The sequence below is a fragment of the Eulemur rufifrons genome, chromosome 16 (assembly GCF_041146395.1).
Source record: "Eulemur rufifrons isolate Redbay chromosome 16, OSU_ERuf_1, whole genome shotgun sequence".
Taxonomy (NCBI): domain Eukaryota; kingdom Metazoa; phylum Chordata; class Mammalia; order Primates; family Lemuridae; genus Eulemur; species Eulemur rufifrons.
This window is the reverse complement of record NC_090998.1, coordinates 19,501,964-19,518,563: the sequence shown is the minus strand read 5'-3', so window position 1 is coordinate 19,518,563 and position 16,600 is coordinate 19,501,964.

Below are 16,600 nucleotides of genomic sequence, written 5' to 3'. Positions count from 1 at the left end.
GGAAAGTAGTATGGAGATACCTCAAAGAACTAAAAGTAGAACTACCATTTGATCGAGCAATCCCACTACTGGGTATTTACCCAAAGGAAAAGAAGACATTCTATAAAAAAGACATCTGCACTAGAATGTTTATAGCAGCACAATTCACGATCGCAAAGATGTGGAAACATCCTAAGTGTCCATCAATACATGAGGGGATTAATAAAATATGGTATATGTATATCATGGAGTACTACTCAGCCACAAAAAATGGTGAACTTCCTCTTGTATTACCCTAGATGGAAAAAATGGAAAAACAAACACCATATGTACTCACCAAAGTACATACCAATGGTATGTTGGTACTAACCAATCAACTGGTACTAACCAATCAACTTATGTGCACACATGGATGTAGTATTCATCAGGTGTTGGGAAGGTAGGAGCGGGGAGAAGGTGATAGGTAAACTCACATCTAATGCATGTGGTACACACTATCTGGGGGATGGGCATGCTTGTAGCTCTGACTTGGGTGGTGCAAAGGCAATTTATGTAATGAAAGCTTTTGTACCCCCATAATAATCTGAAATATAAATAAATAAATAAACAAACGCCTTCCTTTTCTTATTCTTATTATGAGAATAAATTGCTGGTCTCTGGCCATGAGAATGCACCTCACAGACTACATGAGCATAATTGATTAATGGTCTCATGTACATTTAATCCCATTGTGTTATTTTGTTATTTTCTTCTTTCCTTCCTCTTAGAGGCCTAATGTATTTGATATACTAAAAAAAATCCAATTTCTTGTCTTTAATGGTGCCCCATTCTGGAAATGCTCCTAGTTGTCTAGACCATAGTTCCATTCAGTCTATTTTCTTATAAGAATTTTAATCTGCTTTTTTCACTGTTACTTCAGATTGAGATCCTTTTCCACACTAGAATATCACAATGATATCATTCACTCAACCATACATATTTTCACACAGACTCTCATTGCAATTCTGATCACTTTGACCACCATCCTTGATCACTTTGATGAATCTCCTTGGATGAGGGAGAAAATTGGGTTATAGTTCAGATCATAGACTGAATACAGATTGCCTGGGCTTAAATACCAGCTCTTCCACTTAGAGCCAACATAGTAACCATGTCTCAGCTTTTCTCATCTGCAGTACAATAATAATAATAATACTTGCCTTATAGGATTGTTGTGAAGATTAAATACATGAATTATTTGAGGCATTTAAAACAATTCTGGCCACAAAAGTCACATACTTGATAATTCCATTTATATGAAAAATTCAGAATAGGCAAATTCATAGAGACAGAAAGTAGATTAGTGGTTGGTTGCCATGGGCTGGTAGAAAGAGAAAGTGACAAATTACTGCTAAAGAGTACTGGGTTTCTTTTAGGGGTGAAGAATATTCTAAAATGAAGTAGTGGTGATGATGCACAATTCTCTGAGTATATTAAAAACACCACTGAATTGTACATTTTTAAAGGGTGAATTTTATAATATGTTAATCATATCTGAAGCAAAAAAAATAGTGCTTGTACTGCTTACTGGCTATTATTTTAAATTATTATTGGGATCACTGTTTTTGTTCATCTTCTCCAGAGTGCACAGCAAAATGAGGCGCCATGGACTGAATTCTGTTTCCCTAAATTCATTTTGAAGCCTTAATCCCAAAGTGCCTGTAAGTAGAAATAGGGCCTTTTACAAGCAATTAAGGTTAAGTGAGGTCATCAGGGCTGATTCTTATCTGATAGGACTAGTGGCCCTTCTCTTTCTCTTTCTCTGTCCTCATGAACACAAAAGAAAGGACATGTAAGGATTTAGCAAGAAGGTGGTTGTCTGCAAACTAAACAAAGGTCTCCCACCAGGAACTGAAACAGCCAACTGGTTGATCTTGGATTTCCCTGCCCACAGAATGTGAAAAATAAATTTCTATTGTCTAAACCATTTAGTTTGTGGTATTTGTCATAGCAGTCCTGTTAGAACCGGTTCCCCTCGGCCCCAGGAACAGAGAGGCAGAGTCACCGAGGCTGCAAAAAGGCAAAGGAGTTTATTGACTAGCTCGAGCTAAGGTCCAAGTCCCAGAGCACCAATGCAGTAGCCTCTGCACAAACCAGGACGCCGCCCTGGGGTAAAGGTTAAGCTTTTATACTTTTCTGTATGCTAGTTTTCATACGACACGTTAGTCTGCATACGACATACTAGTCTGCACATGATATACTGGTCTGCACATGACATACTAGTCTGCACACGACACACTAGTCTGCACATGATATACTAGTCTGCACATGACATACTGGTCTGCACTCCATCCCCCTTCAGTTTATTTGTTCTTTTAGAAGTGGCTGATCGCATTGGCTCGTGATTGGTTGACTCTAAGCTTTGGGCTTTTCCCGCCAGCACCAGTTGTAGTTAACGTCATTTAGGGGAAGAGGAGGGTCTCTGATGGCGGGGGTGGGGGGGGCGCCTCTTGTTGCATACCTTCTAGTTTTTGGTTACAAGCAATAGTGGGAACACACGCCCTGCACAAGCTGTTCATGCGCTGATCATGTCTTGCCCTTCTTATCTACTTAGTTGGTTGGAGGGCCCCTGGACTCTCCAGCCCTTTATCAGGAAGTAACTTGCGGTTACCGCTCCGGGGCCTTGTTTTCCTTAACTTTAGTGAAGCCTGCCATGGCTCCACTTAAGCTAAGCACCAAGCCAGCAAGCCATATATACAGAAACAGAACTGGGCTGTTAGCTTCTCACATCCAGGAAGCCTAGCCTATTATGGAGTTACCCTTGCTCTTATACCTGTTTTTCATTCTGATTAACTATATTTATCAAACAACTAAAAGCAAGCACAGTCACAGAAGCAAATAGCATCAGTTGGAATCAAAGAGAGCACACATTTTCCTACTATCAATTTGTGTTCTTCAGTCCAAGTAGACTAATACAGATTTTTTTTTTTTATCATAAACTGGGGTTATGCTGCAACAAATACCTAAAAATGTGGACGTGCTGGAGAGCTAGCACTGGGGCGACCACTCGGGAGTTGGTAGAAGCCGATCTGGTGGCTGAATCAACAGGCTGTCAGGTGTTACTTCAGCACCACAGTGCCACAGTCTCACATCTGCCTAGCAGAGGACCCTACTCTTTTTGTCCCACCCTGAGCCAGCTGAATTGCCAGTGGTTTCCAGTGGCCGAGCCCCGTTTTCGGCATTCCCCTCCTGTGCTCTGGTCCCGCTATCAGAGGCAAAATGCTTGTCTCCAAACTCCCTCCTGTGGTTGCAGGAAGTAACCAGTCAGACCAGTCCCTCCCCCACCCAGTGCCATCCTAGCACCGAGCCCTGGAGAATTCAAAATGTTTCCCACTATTGTCTCTTCTCCACAGCACCTGCTGTCCCATGCCAGGACTTTGCACCAACTTTAGGCGTGTCCCTGTCTGAGAGGATGTGGAGGTCTGTGGGGGAGCTGGGTTTCCTCCTGTAGGTAAGCTCACACTGTGCTGGCTGGCCAGGCCAGTGGCCCACCTGCGCTGCTCTCTATTCCCTATTGTATTTCTCACACTCTCCAGTCTTTGCGAATATATCTCCCTTTCATCTATTTTCCTGTGCTGCGTTTCCTAAGCTGTTTCTCCACAGATGCACAACGCTGTTCTGGGGGCGGGGGGTGTGATCCACTCATGTGTAGATTTCTAGTTTTATTTCACTGTGGCCTGAGAAAATACATAGTATTTTTTAAAAATTTTCTGAGACTTGTTTTGTGGCCTATGGTATGATCAATCTTGGAGAATGTCCCATGTGCTGATAAGAAGAATGTATATTCACTAGTTTTCGGTTAGAATTTTCTGTACATGTCAGTTAGGTCCATTTGTTCTAGAGTCCTATTTAAGTCCGGTATTCTTTATTCATTATCTTCTTTGATGATCTGTCCAGTTTTGTCAGTACTGCGTTGAAGTCCCTAGCATTTAAGATGCTGCTGTTTATTTCTTTGCTTATATCTAGAAGAATGTGCCTTATGAAACTGGGAGCTCCTGTGTTATGTGCATATATGTTTAGGGCTATTTTACCTTCTTGTCAAATTGCTCCCTTTATCATTATATAATAGTAATCTTTGTCATTTTTTTCTTTTACCATTGTTAATTTAAAGTCTGTTTTATCTGGCATTAAAACGGTTATACCTTCTTGGTTTTGGTTTTCATTTGCATGGAATATTTTTTTCCATCCCATTACCTTTAGTCTGTGTTTGTCCTTGTGGTTTAAATGTGTTTGTTGGAGGGAGAAAATATTTGCATTCTGTATTTTAATTTAGTCACCCAGTCTATGACTTTTAAGTGGGGCATTGAGATTGTTCATATTGAGTGTTAGTATTCATATGTGGGATGCTGTTCTTTTCAACATGTTGGATGATGTCTTATTGTTTTCCCTCTCTCATGCTATTGTTTTATAAGAGATGTGAGCTATACCATTTGACTGTCTTTACACTGGTTGGTGTCTATTGTGTTGCTGCATGTAATATACTTTTGAACATTTTTTGTAGGGCAGGTCTAGTAGTGACAAATTTCCTTAGAGTTTGGTTGTCTGGGAAAGACTTTATTTCTCTTTCATTTATGAAACTTAGCTTAGCAGGATAAAAAAATTCTTGGATGGAAGTTATTCTGTTTAAGGAGATTAATGATAGGACCACATTCCTTTCTGGCCTGTACAGTTTCTCTTGAGAATTCTGCTGTTAGTTGGATGAGTTTTCCTTTTTAAGTTACTTAATATTTTTGCCTTGTGGCTCATAGGACTTCCTTTTTCACATTGACTTTGGTCAGTTTGTTGACTATATGTCTAGGGGATTCACTTTTTGTAATGAATTTCCCAGGTGTTCATTGAACTTCTTGCATCTGGATGTCTAAATCTCTAGCAAGACCAGGAAAGTTTATCTCAAATAAGTTTTCCAGGCCTTGTACTTTTTCTTATTCACTCTCACAGATGCCTGTGATTCTTATATTTGGCCATCTTACGTAATCCTATGATTCTTATAGACTTTGTTCATTCCTTCTGATTCTTTGTTCTTTAGTTTTGACTGACTGGGTTAATTCAAAAGAGTTGTCTTCAAGTTCTGAAATTCTTTCTTCTGCTTGGTCTAGTCTATTCTTGAAACTTTCCACTGTGTTTTGTATTTCCCTAAATAAATGTTTCATTTCCAGAAGTTCTATTTGATTTTCTTAAAAAATATATCTATCTCTTTAGTAAATTTTTTATTCATATCCTGAATTATTTTTCTGGTTTATTTGAGTTGGTTTTCCATTTTCTCTTCAATTTCATTGCAGTTCCTTATCATCCGTATTTGGAATTCTTTATCTCTCATTTCAGTATTTTCATTTTGGTTATGATCCATTGGTAGAGGGCCAGATTTTCCAAGGACTTTCTTTTTCCCAGGTTAATGACATTAAGATATACCTTATCCTTCATTTATGATCCCACATAATAACAGGAGTGAAGTCTTTTTCTTATAGGTCTTCCAACATTTGCAAAAGCCACATGTGCACATAGCAATACAGGGACAGTTTCCTTACAGAAAAAATAAATTTGAGATATCTGTGATTTGGTAGAGATATATACTATTGGATTTGGTAGCGATGTGTTCTATTACCAGCTTAAGATCTGAGCTCAGGAGAAAGTTCTGCATTGGAGAGGTTATTTTTAGGAGTCACCAGTAGATAGGTGGTAAAAGAAATCTTTGAAGGCAAAAGAAATTTTTTAGGAAAGAGTGCAAGTATAACCATAAACACATGGAAATTCAGAAGGGATGGCAATGAAGAAAAAGCCTGAGAAGTAATCAGAAATGCAGGAGGGAATCCAAGAGAGAACATAGTCATAGAAGCCAAGAGAGCAGATTACATATAGTTAAAAAAGAAAGATACTGAGTTCTGAAGACTGAAAAAAATGAGGACTAAAATTCATGTATTGAATGGGCAACTTTGTTATCTGAAAATCATAGTGTATTGTAGAATGAATGTGTGTTGAGCTCAGGCAAACAGTATAGTTTGGCTATTTTAGAACATGACAGCACAGGAGTAAGAGTGTGGATCTGAATCCCAGCTCTGCTGAATACTCTATTTGGCACTTTCTGGAAATTAGTTAACCTTTCTAAATCTCAGTGTCCTCATCTGTAACCCAGGGATAATAACACACATCTAGATTATTCAGATCATTAAACTGGATGATCTATTTAAAAGAGCTAGCAGAGTACCTGCATATAGTATTTAACAAATAGAAATTATTAATATTGTTCAGTAATATTTTTGGGAACCTGGTTATAATTTTAAAAACGAGGATTAAATGGTAACTAGAGGGAGCTCTAGGATTAAGAGAGAGTTGTTTTTCTTTTTCATGTCTTTGCTTTTGTTGTCTGTTTTAATGTTAATAGCTGAAGAGACATGAACTTACTTCTTAGAGGGAATGCAATGTAAAAAAAAGGCTGAAAATTATATAAGCACTTTATTTCAGACTCAGAGCTTTAAAATGTTTCCTGTGTGTAGAAATTGCTTAAGCTACCCTGAGTCCACAAGTTGGAAGAATAGGAGGTATGAAAACACTAGAGTTAACTGGTACCAATTAAAACATCAGGAGCACATCAGTAGCTCATGATGTCCCTGGGTATCTGAGAAATTCCTGGGAATGATAGAATGTTTTGCAAAGACCAAAGAATCAGGGAGCCCCTGTCATGAGAGTAACTAGATTCCCTGAGTATGGGGAATTGGGCAGGAGGGTAGGTGGTATCCAACTATAGATATGACACTTTGCCAACTCCCAGGCAATCCAGGCCCAGATTTGAAATGCCAAAGAATCCATTTGAAAATATACACATTTTAAAATATTCAGTAATAAACACATCACAAGCAGAATTGCACTAAACTGTGTACTTTCAAAATGACCAGGGTTCTGGCAGAATTTTGTTTTGTTTTGTTTTTTTTCAATATGAGTTTCAGAATAAGGCAAAACAGATGCACTTGTTAGTCTCCTGAATACTTTTGTGTCTTGAAATTGGAATCTTTCACCACTTTAGATTTTGCTTATGAAGCATGGAGTATGTTCCAACTGCATTGGCCTTAGGCATGAAATAAATTAATACCTGAATTTTGAAAGTATGGATTTAATCCAAGCCAGACCTGGCCTAAAGCACTGTATAACCTAAGATTGAGTTGTACTAATGTTGGAGGCTGAATGTTAGAAAATGTAATCTATTAAAGGATCTTAAGTGTAGAACCACCTGAGTAATTTCAATGCTAAAATCTAATTAATTATAAATAATACCCAAACAGAGACGTTCTGTAAAAAGCCACTCAGGTAAAACTTATGGGTAAAAAGTTTGTTACTTTCCACCATGTGACATCTACTTACACAATACAAAATTTTTAGGGGCAAATTGATTCTTTTTTTTTGTTAACATGGCATATTTTAAAATATATTTTTATCAATATAATAGTTGTACATTTTTATGGAGTACATGTGATATTTTAATATATGCATACAATGTGTAATGATAAAATCAGGGTATTTAGGATCTTCATCACCTCAAATATTTATCATTTCTTTGTGTTGAGAAGATTTCAGATTTTCTTTTCTAGCTATTTTAAAAATTATTGTTAACCATAGTCACCATACTGTGCTGTTGAACACTAGAGCTAACTGGTACTCATTAACCAATTTCTCTTCATTTCCTTCTCCTCCAAACAACAACCCTTCCCAACCTCTGTTAACCATCATAATAATTTCTACCTCCATGAGATAGACTTCTTTAGCTCCCACATATGAGTGAGGACATGCAATATTGGTCTTTTATTGCCTAGCTTATTTCACTGAACATAATGACCTCCAGTTGCATTAATGTTGCTGCAAATGACAGAATTTCTTTCTTTTTATGGCTGAATAATATCCCATTGTGTATATATGCACAACATTTTCTTTATGCATTCATCTGTTGATGAACACTTAGATTGATTCCATATCTTTCCTATTGCGAATAGTGCTATGATAAACATGAGATTTTGGGTATCTTTTTGATATAGTAATCCGCCCCCCCTTTGGATAAATACCCAGTTGTGGGATTCCTGAATCATATGGCAGTTCTATTTTTATTTTTTTTAAAAAGTCCATACTGTTTTCCATAGTGGCTATACTAATTTACATTACCACCAACAGTATATAATAGTTCCTTTTTCTCTGCATCCTCTCCACCATTTGTTATTTTGTGGGGTTTTGTGATAATAGCCATTCTTATTGGGGTGAGATGATATCTCATTGTGGTTTTGATTTGCATTTCCCTGATGATTAGTGATGTTGAGCATTTTTTCATATGCCTATTGGCCATTTGTATGTCTTCTTTTGAGAAATGTCTATTTAGATTCTTTGCTCACTTTTTAATGGGATTTTTTTTTTTTTTTTTTTTGCTGTTGTGTTATTTGAGTTCCCTGTATATTCTGGATATTAGTCCCTTGTAAAATAGTTTATAAATATTTTCTCCCTTTATGCAGGTTGTCTCTTCCTTCTTTTTTTTTTTTTTTTTTTTTTTAGACAGAGTCTCACTCTGTTGCCCAGGCTAGAGTGCCATAGCGTCAGCCTAGCTCACAGCAACCTCAAACTCCTGGGCTCAAGCAATCCTTCTGCCTCAGCCTCCCAAGTAGTTGGGACTACAGGCATGCGCCACCATGCCCAGCTAATTATATATATATATATATATATATTTTTTTTTTTTTTTAGCTGTCCTTATAATTTCTTTCCATTGTTAGTAGAGACAGGGTCTTGCTCTTGCTCAGGCTGGTCTTGAACTCCTGAGCTCAAAGGATCCTCCCGCTTTGGCCTCCCAGAGTGCTAGGATTACAGGCATGAGCCACCAAGCCCGGCCTTGTCTTTTCCTTCTGTTGATTATTTCCTTTTCTACAGAACAGATTTTTAGTTTAATATAGTCCCATTTGTCTATTTTTGGGTTTGTTGTTGTGCTTTTGCAGTCTTAACCATAAAATCTTTGCCTAGACCAATGCCCTTTAGCATTTCTCCCATGTTTTCTTCTAGTAGTAGTATAGTTTGGGGTCTTACATTTTAAGTCTTTAAGTCATTTTGAGTTGATGTTTTTATATAGTGAGAGATAAGGGACCAGTTTCATTCTCTGCATATGAATATTCAGGTTTCCCAGTGCCAAGTGTTTTTTTCCCCTGTATGTTCTTGGCACATACTATATAAAAAAATCAGTTGGCTATACATGGATTTATTTGGGTGTTCTCCATTTTATTTCATTGGCCTATGTGTCTGTTTTTATAGCAATACCATGATGTTTTGGTTACTATAGCTTTGTAGTATATTTTGAAGTTAAGAAGTGTGATGTCTCCAGTTTTTTTTGTTTACTCAGGATTGCTTTGTCTATTTGGGGTCATTAGTAGACATTTATTGCTATAAACTTTTCTCTCTTAGTACTGCTTTTGCTTTATACCAAAGGTTTTGGTATGCTGCATTTTCATTTTCATTTGTTTTGCAAATTTTTTTTTTATTTTCTTCTTAATTTCTCCATTGACCCAATGATCATTCTGACGTTCCTCTTGTTATTGATTTATGTAATAGTTTTAGTCTACTGTGATCTGAAAAGTTACTTGAAATGATTTTAGTTTTTAAAATTTGTTGAGACATGTTTTGTGGCCTAACAAATGGTCTATCCTGGAGAATGTTCCATGTGCAGTTGAGAAGAATATGTATTTTGTAGCTGTTAGATGAAATGTTCTGTAAGTGTCTGTTAGGTCCATTTGGTCCGTAGTACAGATTAAGTCTGATGTTTCTTGACTGAATTTCTGTCTAGATGATCTATCCAAGGCTGAGAATGTGGTGTTGACATCTCCCACTTTTATTTATATTTTGGCGTCCATTTTTCTTTTTATCTCTAAAAATAATTGCTTTATATATCATGGTGCTCTGATGTTGGATGCATATATATTTCAAGTTCTTATATTCTCTTGCTGAATTGATCACTTTATCATTATATAATGACCTTCTTTATCTCCTTTTATGTTTTTTTGGCTTAAGGTCTATTTTGTCTGATATAAGTATAGCCACTGCTGCATGCTTTTGGTTCCATTTGTATGGAATTTTTTTCTCCATCTCTTCACTTTCAGTCTACGTCTATCTTTACAGGTGAAGTGAGTTTCTTGTAGACAGTGTATAGCTGGGTCTTGTTTTGTATCCATTCAGCCAATCTATATTATTTAATTGTGGAATTTAAACTGATTACATTCAAGGTTGTTATTTCTAGGTGGGTCTTACTTCTGTCATTTTCTTAATTGGTTTCTGATTATTTTCCATGTCCTTTGTTCCTGTATTCCTCTTTCTGTTGTTTACCATTATGATTTGGTATTTTTAAATAGTGATAATTTTTGCTTACTTTCTCTTTCTCATATGTGTATGTGCTCTACCAGTTAGTTTTATACTTTTATGAGTTTTCACAGTGGGTAGATATCATCGTTTTTCTTCCTGATTAGAACATCCTTAAGCATTTCTTATAGGACTGGTAAAGTGTTGATGAATTTCCTCAGTTTTTGCTTGTTTTGGAAAGATTTTATTTCTTGTTCATTTTTGAAGGATAGCTTTGTTGGGTATATTATTTGTGGCTGATAGATTTTTAATTTTCTTTAAGCACTTTAAATATATCATTTCATTCTCTCCTGGCCTGTAAATTTTCTGGTGAGAAATCTGCTGTTAGTCTGATGGAGATTCTCTTATATGTGATTTGGTACTTTTCTCTTCCTGTTTTTAGAATTCTCTCTCTTGACTTTTGACAGTTGGACTATAATGTGTCTTGGAGAAGATATTCTGGGCTTGAATCTATCTGGAAACTTTTGAGCTTCCTGGCCCTGAATGTCTATATCTCTTGCAAGACTTGGGAAGTTTTCAGCTATTATTTTCTTAAATAGTTTTTCTATGCTTTTTGCCCATTTCTTCTCTTGGAACTCCCCTAATTAGAATATTTTGTCACTTTATGGTGTTCCATATGTTATGTAGGCTTTCTTCATTCTTTTTTCTTTTTTATTGTTTTACTGGGTTATTTCAAAAGACCTGTCTTCAAGTTCAGAAATTCTTTCTTCTGCTTAACCTCGTCTATTATTGAAGCTATTGATTGTATTTTTTTAATTCATTGAATTCTTTAATTCCAGGTTTGGTTCTTTGTTATAATATCTATCTCTTTGTAGAATTTCTCATTCATATGAATTATCGTCCTGATATTTTTGTACTGTTTATCTCTGTTCTCTTGTATCTCACTGAGTTTCATTGTTATTGTTATTTTAAATTGTTATTTAAATATTGTTATTTTAAATATTTTTTTTAGTCATTTCATAGATTTTCTTACTGGAGAATTATTGTGTTCCTTTGGAGGTTTCATGTTCCCTTGCTTTTTCATGTTTCTTGTGTCCTTGCATTGACATCTGTGCATCTGAGGTCACACTCACTTCTTCCAACTATATGGATTGTCTTTCATATGGAAAGACTTTTTATATAGATTTAAACATAGTATTGGCTAGGTAGGGTACTTTGGCTTTGATTCTGAGTGGTCACAGTAGTGCAGTATCCTTGTGATTCCTTTGGCTGCCCTCATTGTCAGTGATATCTTTGAATTCCTCAGTGACTTCAGTTTTAGTTGTTAGTGGAGACTACGGTGAGACTTTGCTGTGGAGGGGGACTCCAGAGAGGCTGGTTCTTGTGCATTAGTGGTGGTGGTAGTTGGACAAATGTGCTGGTCCTTGGGCCCCCAAGTCACATATAGGGATGTTAGCAGTGGTGGGTCCAGGTGGGCCGGTCCTCAGGCCTCCAGTGGCATGTTTGAGTGCCAACAGTGACAGTGGTAGGCTGGCTGGGTGGCACGCCTGACATTGGTGATGGCTGCAGTGGTGGTGAACCACACTTGAGTTCCTGAGTGGTGCACATAAGACCAGTGGTGGTGGTGGCAGGCTTGACTGGTTGGTTCCAGGGCCGCTGGGAGGCACCTGCTGGTGCCAGTGGTGGATGGGTTGGGCCTGTCCCTATGTCCCTGGATGGCATGCATGTGCATTGGTGGTGGTGGCAAGCAGAGTTGGTCTATCTCCAGGCCCCTGGACAGCCCATGCCTGTGGCAGTGGCAGAAGAGGTGGGCCTGTCCTGAGGTTCCCCAGTAGTGCGTGCAGGCACTGGCCGCTACAGGTAGGGCAGCTGTCAGGAGGCTACCAGATAACTTCAAATAGCAGAATATTATAAGCAGAATTCAGTTTTAGATATGTAACTGTCACTGAATTTTCTAACAGATAAGAAAAATAATATATATATATACATATAAGAACTACCAACTTTGAAAATGAGTTAAAATAATGCTCTTGCAGATACTCTGATTATCTCCCTAGAAACACCTACACAATCAACTGAACAAATGCTAAAACTTGTAACAGTTTGGTTAATAAGACATTTACATTATAAACATGAAACAACTAATAGCTTTGCTAAATTTTTTTTTTTTATTTCAGGATATTACGGGAGTACAAACATTTTGGTTGAATGTTATGACTTTGCCTCACCCAAGCCAGGATTAGAAGCATGCCCTTCCCCCATACAATGCTCACCACAATCCATTAGTTGTGAGTTTACCGCCCCACATGCCCCCTCAACCCCCAATGAATATTACTACCACGTGAACACCTTAGTGTTGATCAGTTAGTGCCAATAGAACAAAAATCCTAAATTTATCTTTTGGATAGAATAAAACATTGCAAATCATAACACAAATAATGAACTCGAAAAGTAAAATTAATACAAAATATTCAGTGGCATAGTTTAAAAAAACTACTAAATTTTACTAAGAAACACAAAAGAAAACATCAAGAAATGGAGACATATATCATGTCCCTGAAGTCTCAATATTATAAAAATATACAAGTTTTTAAGATCAGGACTATGAGATTAATAGTCTCAACTGGATACTTTTGGAACCTGGAAAATAATCTTGAATGTAGCCAGAAGAAAAAAAATGAACAGATATATTTAAGAAACTTTTCCAGAAATTAAAATATATTTTTATAATTTATACACATAATTCTTATATAATATCATGGGCAAAAATAAACGTATTAATAAGAATGGAAAGTCTTCAAAACCCATAATATAGTAATTCTTAAATACACAGATATGGATTAAAACATTGAAATGCTATTCTTAATTTATAAAATTGATAAATTGGTGAAAGTTTGGGGAAAGCTAATCTTTCACAAGCTGTTTGTATTACACTCTATTTCCTTTTCTTTCTAGAATGCTATTGGTTGGTATGTTTGGAATATTATCTCTAGTATTTTATTTTATTTGTTTTATTTATTTTTTAGAGATAGAGTCTTGCTCTTTTGGCCAGGCTGGAGTGCAGTAGAGTGATCATAGCTCGCTGCAGCCTCAAATTCCTGGGCTCAAGCCATCCTCACACCTCTGCCTCCTGAGTATCTGGGATTGCAGGCATGCTACCAGGCCTAGCTAATTTTTTAAGTTTTTTTTTTTTTTTTTATAGAGACTGGGTCTTGCTATATTGTTCAGGCTGGTCTCTAACTCTTGGCCTTATGTGATCCTCCCACCTTAACCTCCCGAAGTGCTGGTATTATAGGCATGAGCCACTGTGCCTGGCCAGCCAGGAATCTATTTTAAATTAATAAATAAAAATATAGAAAAAGATACATGCATGAAATGTTCTTTGTAGATTTTTCTATATAGCAAAAAGAAGATATATAAAATAAAATAATTTATTAACAATTTAGTTCTTAAATCTTTGATTATGTTAGTAAAAAAATCTTAGAATTATAAGTAGAAGAGGAAAAAGGAGGCAAAACCATTTAAAATTTTTAATCTTACACAAAGGGAGTCAATAGACAGTATTTATTATTTGATTCTTGGTCTAAGTAAAGAAAAACAGTATCAAATATCTATTTTCATAATTTTTTGATAAGTAATCACAGAATAATTTTCAGGTTGCTAAAGAAGTGGCTATAACTTTCATATTACTAACAAAAATAAAAAGCAAAAATATAATACATGTAGCATATGTAAGAATAAAAGGAAAACCATAAGGAAACAAACAAACAAAAACCCAATGCAAAAGAAGTAAAACCAAACATCAGGTGTGACAATTAAACTTCTTTAATAATAGACAAAAGTTTAGATAAAGTAAAGATAAAATACAATTTCTTACTTCTTAATACCTAACCTTGAACAAAAATCAGGCTGACCAAAATAGAAAACAAAAAAATTTTTAAAAAGGGAGGACCACAGATACATCAAGTAAACATCATCAATAAAGAAAGAAAAGTGGCAATATTAATATTAAAATAAAATTCAAAGAAAAGTTATTAACAACAGTTTTTAAAATCAAATCTATACATCATCATAGCATAATAGTTATGAGACATAACATTAAAGTCTACAAATAAAAATGTTTTCAATGAAAACAATTCACAAAAATTCAATCATATTGGAAAATTTTAACATACCACTAATCTCAAGCCTTGAGAAAATGAAAAAGAAAATAAGTAACAAAATATGTAAAATTGATTAGTTTGATTTGATAAATATATTTCTATTATTTTCCTCTATGATCAAAGAACATACTTTATTTTCAAAATCCAGAATGTTTTTATGAATTAATAGCTCCTTTGGCTTAAAATACGTTTGGCTTTCAATAAATTTCAAAAAGTATAAATTGAATAGGTTACATTCTGTAATTATAAATGTGATTAATTTAAAAATTAAAAGACAAGTTTAAATTAAAATATCCAAACACAAGGAAATTTTAATGCATTTTCCTTCGAGGGCAAATAGAAATTTTGAGTCAATTAGAAAATCAAGAATGCATTTGTAAACAACTAAGGAAACATTCCCTGGTACTGTGGCATGTCAAATCTTATCAATCATAAATGAAGCTGCACACTGGAGCAAATTTATGTTTTCATTACCAAGCTAGAGCATGCAGTTACAAGCCTACAAAATAATTTAGCACCTGTAATCCTAGCACTCTGGGAGGCTGAGGCAGGCAGATCATTTGAGCTCAGGAGTTCGAGACCAGCCTGAGCAAGAGTGAGACCTGTCTCTACTAAAAAAATAGAAAGAAATTAGCTGAACAACTAAAACTATATAGAAAAAATTAGCCAGCCATGGTGGCCCATATCTGTAGTCCCAGCTATTTGGGAGCCTGAGGCAGGAGGATTGCTTGAGCCCAGGAGTTTGAGGTTGCTGTGAGCTGGGCTGACGCCATGGCACTCTAGCCTAGGCAACAGAGTGAGACTCTGTCTCAAAAAGAAAAAAAAAATAATTTAGGTGAAGATTTTAAAAAATCATGTCTAAAAAACAGAAGGAAGAAAGTAATGAAATTACGAACAAAAATTAATTAGGTAGCAAAAAAAAAACCAGAATTCAAAAGCCATTTCTTTGGAAAAATTAAGTGAAATAAGTACTTGACAAGCATAATACACAAAAAAGATAAACCCACGTACACCAAATTAGGGATTAGAAAAGGAACATAATGATAAATACTAAGTTTACATGTTCTAAGTTTATAAAACTAAAAATGTCTTTTAAATATCTAGAAAATTTTCTGAAAAAAATACAAATTTTCAAAGTTGAAAGAGTAAGCATATATTTTTTTAAAAAGCTACAATGACCGATCAAAACCTTTCCAAAGTATTATTTCCCAAAAAGGCTAAGAACAATCTTTCAAATGTAAAAGGAACAGATAATTCTTATGCTATAAAAACTGTTCCAAAATATTGAAAATTAAGCAGTTTTCTAGTTAATTTTATAAAGCTGCATAGTTCTGCTACCAGAATCTGACAACAATGGCAAAAAAAAAAAATTATAAAATTGGATTTTCTAAATATATTACATTGAAAATTAGGTCTAAACCTTGTTAAAGAAAAATGGATTCTGTACCAAATAAATTTGAGATCAACAATGTACACCACCATATTGAAGAATCTGAGAGATTCTGCAGTTATAAGAGGTATTAACTCAGTACATTTCAAAATTATTTATATACCAGACTCTTTTTAAAATTACACTTACTAATATTTAAATGTGTTAATATACCTTTAATGCCTGAGACATAGTAAGTCCTCAATAAATGTTTTTTTTTTTTCTCTCTCTCTTTCTTTTTTCTAATGGTAAGCATTCATAGCATTGACAGTGGATGGCATTGATCTTCAGCATGTCCATTCATGCCTGGCCTAGATGTGGTATGATTATAGAGCTGACTAGAAATGTTATCATTCCTGGCAATGTGAAAGTAAAGATACAGCTAACAGAAAGGGAGATGGAAGAGAATTTGGAGACCTGGAGGGAAAAAAGGAAGTTCTAAGTTCTTCATTTTGCAAATGAAAAAACATATCATACTATTTATGTCTGTTGAACAAAAATGGAGATACTGAAGTGACATTTGAGGAACTCAGAATAGTAATGTCACTACGTATAGATTATAGAATAACAACAGAGGATGTGTGACATTAGTCATAATCTATCAGAGTAGGCAGTCAATCTATGTTGCCCAAAGTTGAGTCAAGAAAATGATATGAACATATATTAATATGTAAAAATATGA